General features: G+C 36.0%; 1 long non-coding RNA gene across 2 annotated transcripts; it reads left to right on the forward strand.

Annotated features, from left to right (window-relative positions):
* Positions 1-2,084: 2,084 nt before the first annotated feature.
* Positions 2,085-5,360, forward strand: LOC142177563 (uncharacterized). Of its 2 annotated transcripts, none has more exons than XR_012706103.1 (4): positions 2,085-2,166; positions 2,775-2,841; positions 3,016-3,189; positions 5,087-5,360. It is a non-coding gene; the product is annotated as an uncharacterized LOC142177563 (long non-coding RNA). The 2 variants fall into 2 exon arrangements; XR_012706104.1 differs by having other exon boundaries at positions 3,019-3,189.
* The last annotated feature ends 1,389 nt before the right edge of the window (positions 5,361-6,749 follow it).

Consider the following 6,749-nt stretch of genomic DNA (forward strand, 5'->3'; position numbering starts at 1 on the left):
TACCAGTTGCTAATCATCAAGAAGATGCACCACATGTGCAGACCGCACCAATAGCACCAGCTGCAGTTAGAGGACGTGCCAGAGGTAGAGGTAGAGGTCAAAATGCTAGGGGTAGAGGTGGATATGCCATAGGTAATCAGGCTCGTGGTAGGGCCACTAGACAGGAACAGGCTCCACCTCAGTAGGTTGTTAATGATCACATTGAAATCACACCCCTCCTAACCCACTCAAGGCGAATCAACCACATCAGCAGGATGATTAAATTGACAGAATTTTTGACTTTCTGGAGTCCCTAGCCCTTTCGGCTAATGGTAGGGATGCACTCGTTCATGCTCCTCCTAAGGAACCTCATGATTGAGATGCAGAGGTTATAAGAGATGATTTTCAAACTCCACTTGAGGTACCACTAACGGCTATCCCTACAAATATTGCCCAGCCAGTGCAGTTACCAACAGGAAGAATTGATCCACATGCCTTTCTGAGATTAAAACCTCCTACTTATAATGGTACAGATAAACCAATGTTATTTTTGGAAGAGATAGAGGAAATATTTGTTTCTTTGAGTTGTCGTGAAACACAAGCCATAGAATTGATTGGGTTTCGATTAAAGGGTGCAGCAAGACAATGGTGGAGAGGTTACAAGAAGGACAGAGATTCTATATTACCGCCACTTACTTGGCCACAGTTCAAAGAAGCTTTCAAGGCCAAATTTTTGCCTAGCAGTCAGATGGATGAGCTCCGGCGTTAGTTCGAACATCTTAAACAGAGTACCATGTCAGTGACTGACTATGAGATGGAATTTACAAATTTGGCAGAGTATGCACCTAATTTGATACCGACAGAGAAAGAAAAAGTGAGAAGGTTCATTGAAGGCTTGAATCCACATATGGAAAAGATATGACTTCACATTAGGATGATAAGACTTATCTTCAGGTTGTCAATATCCCTACGCATAAGGAGGCTTTTGATAAAATTGTCAGGGAAGCTAGAAATAATAACAAGAAGGCTAGAACAACATGTAGTTATAGTGGATTTTCAGTTGGGGTAAGAATAATAATCATTCAGCTCACATTCAATCAACAGCTCACTCATCTCATTATTCAGCTCCACTCAGACATGGCCAACATAGTAAGGGTCAGGCCCCTCAGGGGCAAAGTTCAACTAGTCAGGGTCAACCTCGGTTCTCCTATACTATATGACCTTCGTGCAGCAAAAGACATCTAAGGAAATGCTTTTTGGGTCATAAAGGTTGTTTCCACTTCCACGATCCGGGTCATATTACGAGAGACTATCCACAGCTTGGACAAGCTCCAGGGAAGGCTCCAACCACTCAGGCAGCATCCACGGGTAATTCTATAGTTGTACCTCCTCTGAGTCATGTACTTGATAGACAAGAGATAGAGGTTTATGATACTCTGACATATAAGGAGGTCCCTCTAGCTATAGTAGACAGGCAGGTTCGTACACATCGAAACAAAGACGTTGCTTCGGTAAAAGTAATTTAGAGAAACCATTCAGTTGAGGAAGCTACGAGCCCGAGGAAGCCATAAAGGAAAAGTATCCCTATTTGTTCGAGATTTCAGGTACATAATTCATTTTAAGCTTTAAAATATTTAGATTGTGAAGTTATATGATATTTGTACTTATAGTGATGTACAATAGCTTTGGTGGGTATACCGGTGTGCCTTGATATTGTATATCATTGGATTGAGTAGTTGAAGGCGCGAAATGTTATTGCTGGGTTGTTTGGACATGTTGAAAATTTTGGATAGCTCCAGTTACAGAGGAAACTCTGCCGATCTTTTTCAAAAGTTTCGAGGTTAGCCAAATTTCGGTTTCTAAGGGAAAAGTGAATATGGCATAAGGCCTAAGGTCAATCACAGACCTAATAATAATCACAAGATGACATTTGGGGACGAATGTTTTTTACCGGGAGAGAATGTAAAGCTCCGTGAGTTGTTAAACTTAGAATTTTGGTACTAACGGGCTTATAAGAAAATGGGCTATTGCTGGGCCAAGATACTTGACTTTGGATAGCTTATGAATAGGGTTTGGAAAAACAAATAAAATAAAACATATTCCTTCTTCCCAATCTCTCATCTAACGTGAACAAGTAAAGCTGGAGAGTACTAGTGAAGATTCTTTCACAACCTATTTAGTAATCAGGTATGATATCTAGTTCATCCCTACAATATGGTTCATAAATTAACTCACACAGATTTTAGAAATTCAATGATAATGGTGGTAAAAAATATAATAATAATAATTAAGAATTTAAGTTTATAAGGAGTTATAGTGGAACTTGATTATTACTTGACAAGATCATCAAAAATAGTCATTAAGTGAATTTGTCAAAATGTCGTAACTCGGCGAGGGAATGATTCGCATGTGGACTTTTTAGAACTGGATATTTGCTCTTCTTTTATTTGTTTAGTAATTAATAGAGACAGTTAACATCTCTTCATTGTCCTTTAGCTTCGGGTGAATTTGTACTTAGTTTAGCAAGAAGTTAATTTGGAAAAATAATTAATATATTATCATGGCAAAAATCATTTGAGTTTGCTGCCAGGTTTAAGAATTGGGAAAAGGATAAGAACTATTAAAATATTAGAGATAACCCTTCCCGCTAGTAGTTAGATAAAACTTTCAAGTATACCGGAGAATCATATTCAGAGAATTCACAAATTAGAGGACTTTAGCAATCTTCTTAAGTGAGTAAATTCATAGTCTTTGAACTCGTATTGATGTAAATTGAACCCGGTTATCATATGTAGATTGAAAGTTGTGAATCAGTATTGCTTGGAGGATACGTAACGTCGAAGTTGAACTAGTAATTTTGAGGTAAGTTATGCTTCAATGCTCAGTTTATTTTATTCTTATTCTGTACAACTTAATAGGTGACAAAATTGCATGCCTACGTATATTACCATTGTTATATGCATTTGCTGGTGATGTTTACGTCCAGTTCAGTATTTAGTTCAACATTCATTCATGCATTAATGTGATCACATTTAGTAGGGAGAAGTGGCCAACCCCCTCCCCCTAGCGTGATGTCATGATGCCAGGGTAAGCCACCACACGCTCGCAAGTGCCAATTGTTTGTTGGGGAGATAGTCCGAGACTCCCCCGTGCGTGTTCTCAGATACTCATGTACGCAGGACCACTATGCGTAATGACTTTCCAAAAAAGGTATTTGTAAAATGCAGTTTCTCTTTCAGATATCAGTTGTATACTCAGTTTCTATGTTAAGTTTCACTTTCTAGCTCATTACTTGTTTATGAAATTTTGTTTGATTTATATGATTTCCCGTGTATCCATTTCCTTCCATATTTTTCCCACAAGGTTTCGCTCCACCTTTTTAGGAGGTAGCTTATGAGACTTACTAGGTATCGTTTGGTGGTACTTAGCCCGTTTGATCCTACTACGTTGTGTGGCAGGTATTGAGGATGCTGATAATATGGCACGTGGCTAGAGGAGATATTTTAGATTAAATTGATAGACTCTATTGATTCATTCTAGTGGTATCAGACATTTCTCAGACTCTTATTTATTTTTAGACATTTGTACTATTTACGGGGAATGCTCTGTATGCTACGTATTTTAGTTTTTATCAGATTCTAGAGGCTCATGACTTGCTGGGTCAGTATTAAGATTTTTAGATTTATCGTTCACTTGTCATTCTATGAAACAGTTTTAGAATTGCAACTTGCTAGAACTATTATTTAAGAATATTACTTTGTTTGTCACTAAGCTGGAAGTTATGTTACAACTAGCACAGGGTTCGCTCAACGAATGTTAAGGGTTGAGTGCCAATCATGTCCCACCTAGTTTTGGGGGTGTGACACTTTTCGATACTAGGATTATTTTTAAAGCTTGTTTTGACTTATTTGAGTAATATTTGACTAGATTCGGGTTGTTTGGAGGCTTGTTCTAAATGGAAGACGGTCTTGGATTGTCGATTTATTCCAGAAGGAGGTAAATATCGTGGTTAACTTTGATTTGAGGGAATTAGGTCGGAAATATCTTAATTATTATGTGCTAAATATGTTGGGACGATGCATATACATGGTGATGAATGTATATGCGTTTGTCATAGGTTAAAGCATGAGGGTAAAAGTAGCTTTATTCATGTTCTTGCCATATCCTTGTGTTGTTCTCTTATGTTATGTTGGATTGTGAGACTCATTGATTTCTTACATGTTCTTGGCCATGTTTGGAGCCTCATTGGATATATGAGCGAGATAACTCTTGAAATATTGAAATGCATATCATGTTTATCCTTTCCTTGGTATATTTTTTCTTACTTGTTTTCTCCACTGTATTCTGTTATGCTCTTTGTCATATTTGTTGTTTGTTGGGTATTTTCATGTGGATTGATATTGCGATTAGATCGGGTTTCACGCCGCAATGGTACATTTGTTGGATCGGTTTGTTCGTCGTGGAACTCACTTATTCTTAGAGAAATGATGTGTGCTAGCCTTCCCTACCATTGGCCTATCTGCTTTCAAAGCTTATTCTTTATCAACTACAAATAGTACAAAGGGAAAGACAAGGCTGCTCCCAGATCGACAGGGAGAGAAGAAGAAGGTCTCTTCCCAGCTAAGTCCTATGCTGAGTTGTAAGACTGGCCTCTCTCCTTAGTGGTCTACGATCGCTAAAGTATCGGGCATTTTCGGGGACTAGCCCACTTCTACTCTTTTATTTTATTTTTCGATCACGTTGCAATGGTATTAAGATTGGACTAGGTTGCACGCTGCAATCGTATTGAGATTGGATCGGGTTGCGTGTCGCAATAGATACGATGGCTTGAGCTTATTTCTTATTTGATGTTTCTCTTCTGTGGTGTTTGTATCTTAAGGTTATGATGTGTTGTTATTTTTATAAACCTTATTATATGTTCTCTTCTTTGTACTTATTCTTTTGTCTGTCTCTCTATTTTTATTATTTTTTGCTTATTACTTGCACAAATTTATAAGTAAGTGTATTTTCATAGCCTCTTCACTATCTCGTCGAGGTTAGACTCGATACTTATTGGGTACATTTGGGTCGATTATACTCATACTATACTTCTGCACTTCTTGTGCAGCTCCAGGCATTGGCCCTTGCAGGGTTCAAAGGGTGACTAGTTGGACTTCTGGAGACTCGAGGTAGTGTTGCAGACCCATTTGCAAGCTCTGGAGTCACCGTCCTTTAAGATATTACTATCAAATTGTATCATACATTATTGTACTTCTTTTCTGACATTGATTTAGTACTCTTCGTAGCTAATATGCTCTATAACACCAGATCTTGGGGAGTTAATTAGATAGTATTTGGCATCGTATTGTTATGTTCTATGGAGCTTTTACCCTTATTTATGATATTACGCAGTTATACGTTAGTCTTGCTTCCTTTTGTTATTGTCAAGTATCGGCTTGTCTAGCAAGCGATGTTAGACGCCATCACGATCCCTCAGTTGGAATTTTGGGTTGTGACAAGAAATTTGGGGAGAGAGCTGCAAATCTTTAAGGGGAAAAAATAAAAAAGAGGATAGGGTGATAAGGGAAAGGAAACGCACCATCACATAAATGAAGTCCATCATCGTTGATCAGTCTGCAAACCAGATGATTAACATTCTCATAAATAAAGTATAAAATTGCAGAGCAATTTTAATATAAATACTACCACCATCCCAATTTATAGGGTAAAATTTGGATTTCGAGAGTCAAATGAGTTTTTCTTTCTGTATTCTTTTATATGTCTTTTAAATATTTTAATTTATTAATTATTATGACTTATAATACTTTATACGTAGTTCTTAAATATATAAATTTATCTTAAAAAAACTAAAAATTCTATGCCGAATTCATGGTCTTAATTAAAAGTTAAATCTTAAAATCGAACTATGACACATTAATTGAGACAGATGGAGTAATATTCTAGAGAAAGAAGGGAGTGTTAGCAATGGATGCAATCAATACATGTATGTGAAATAATTGATAGGGGTAAATAATATATATATATATATATATATATATATATATATATATATATATATATATATATATATATGTATGTATGTGTGTGTGTGTGTGTGTATGTGTGTGTGTGTACTTATATAAAATTCAGTCAAGATTGAAAGTTTATATTAATGAATATTATTGTTAGACCAATAACATAACTAACATATATAAAAAAAATTCTCCTATAAGAATATTTTAATAAATTATATGTTTGTCAATTTGTTCGTTTCTTACTAAATATAATTGGAGTCTCAAAACTATATATTTGTAACTCGTATTAACAAAATAATCGATGAGACAAAAAAACTGATAGAACCAGCCAACACCGATGTAATTGGTTTAGTTTTGATAAAACCCGAACCAACCCGAATTATATAAATACATAACTTGTATTACGTAGTTGTCCGAAAAGTTTATTTACACACATTACAGGCTACCTAATACCCTCTATTCTTGTTAGAATTAACATTCCGTTAAAAATACAAAATCACTCCGCCACGTTTCACATTTCACTTTATTTATTTTTTCACCACTTTTTTTCCTTTATTTTCTCCTTACCCAGCCGATCCTTAATGGGATATTATTGCATAGAAATACGGTCCATTATATTACACTATATTGTACCTATATAGCCATATTTTAAAGTTTATGTATGTATACATGATTATTTTTTTAGCAGTGCTTATACCTCCGATATACAATATTATACACTTCTTACAAATAAATAATACGGCAAATGGCCAAATA

The sequence above is a fragment of the Nicotiana tabacum genome, chromosome 23 (genome assembly GCF_000715075.1).
Source record: "Nicotiana tabacum cultivar K326 chromosome 23, ASM71507v2, whole genome shotgun sequence".
Taxonomy (NCBI): Eukaryota; Viridiplantae; Streptophyta; class Magnoliopsida; order Solanales; family Solanaceae; genus Nicotiana; species Nicotiana tabacum.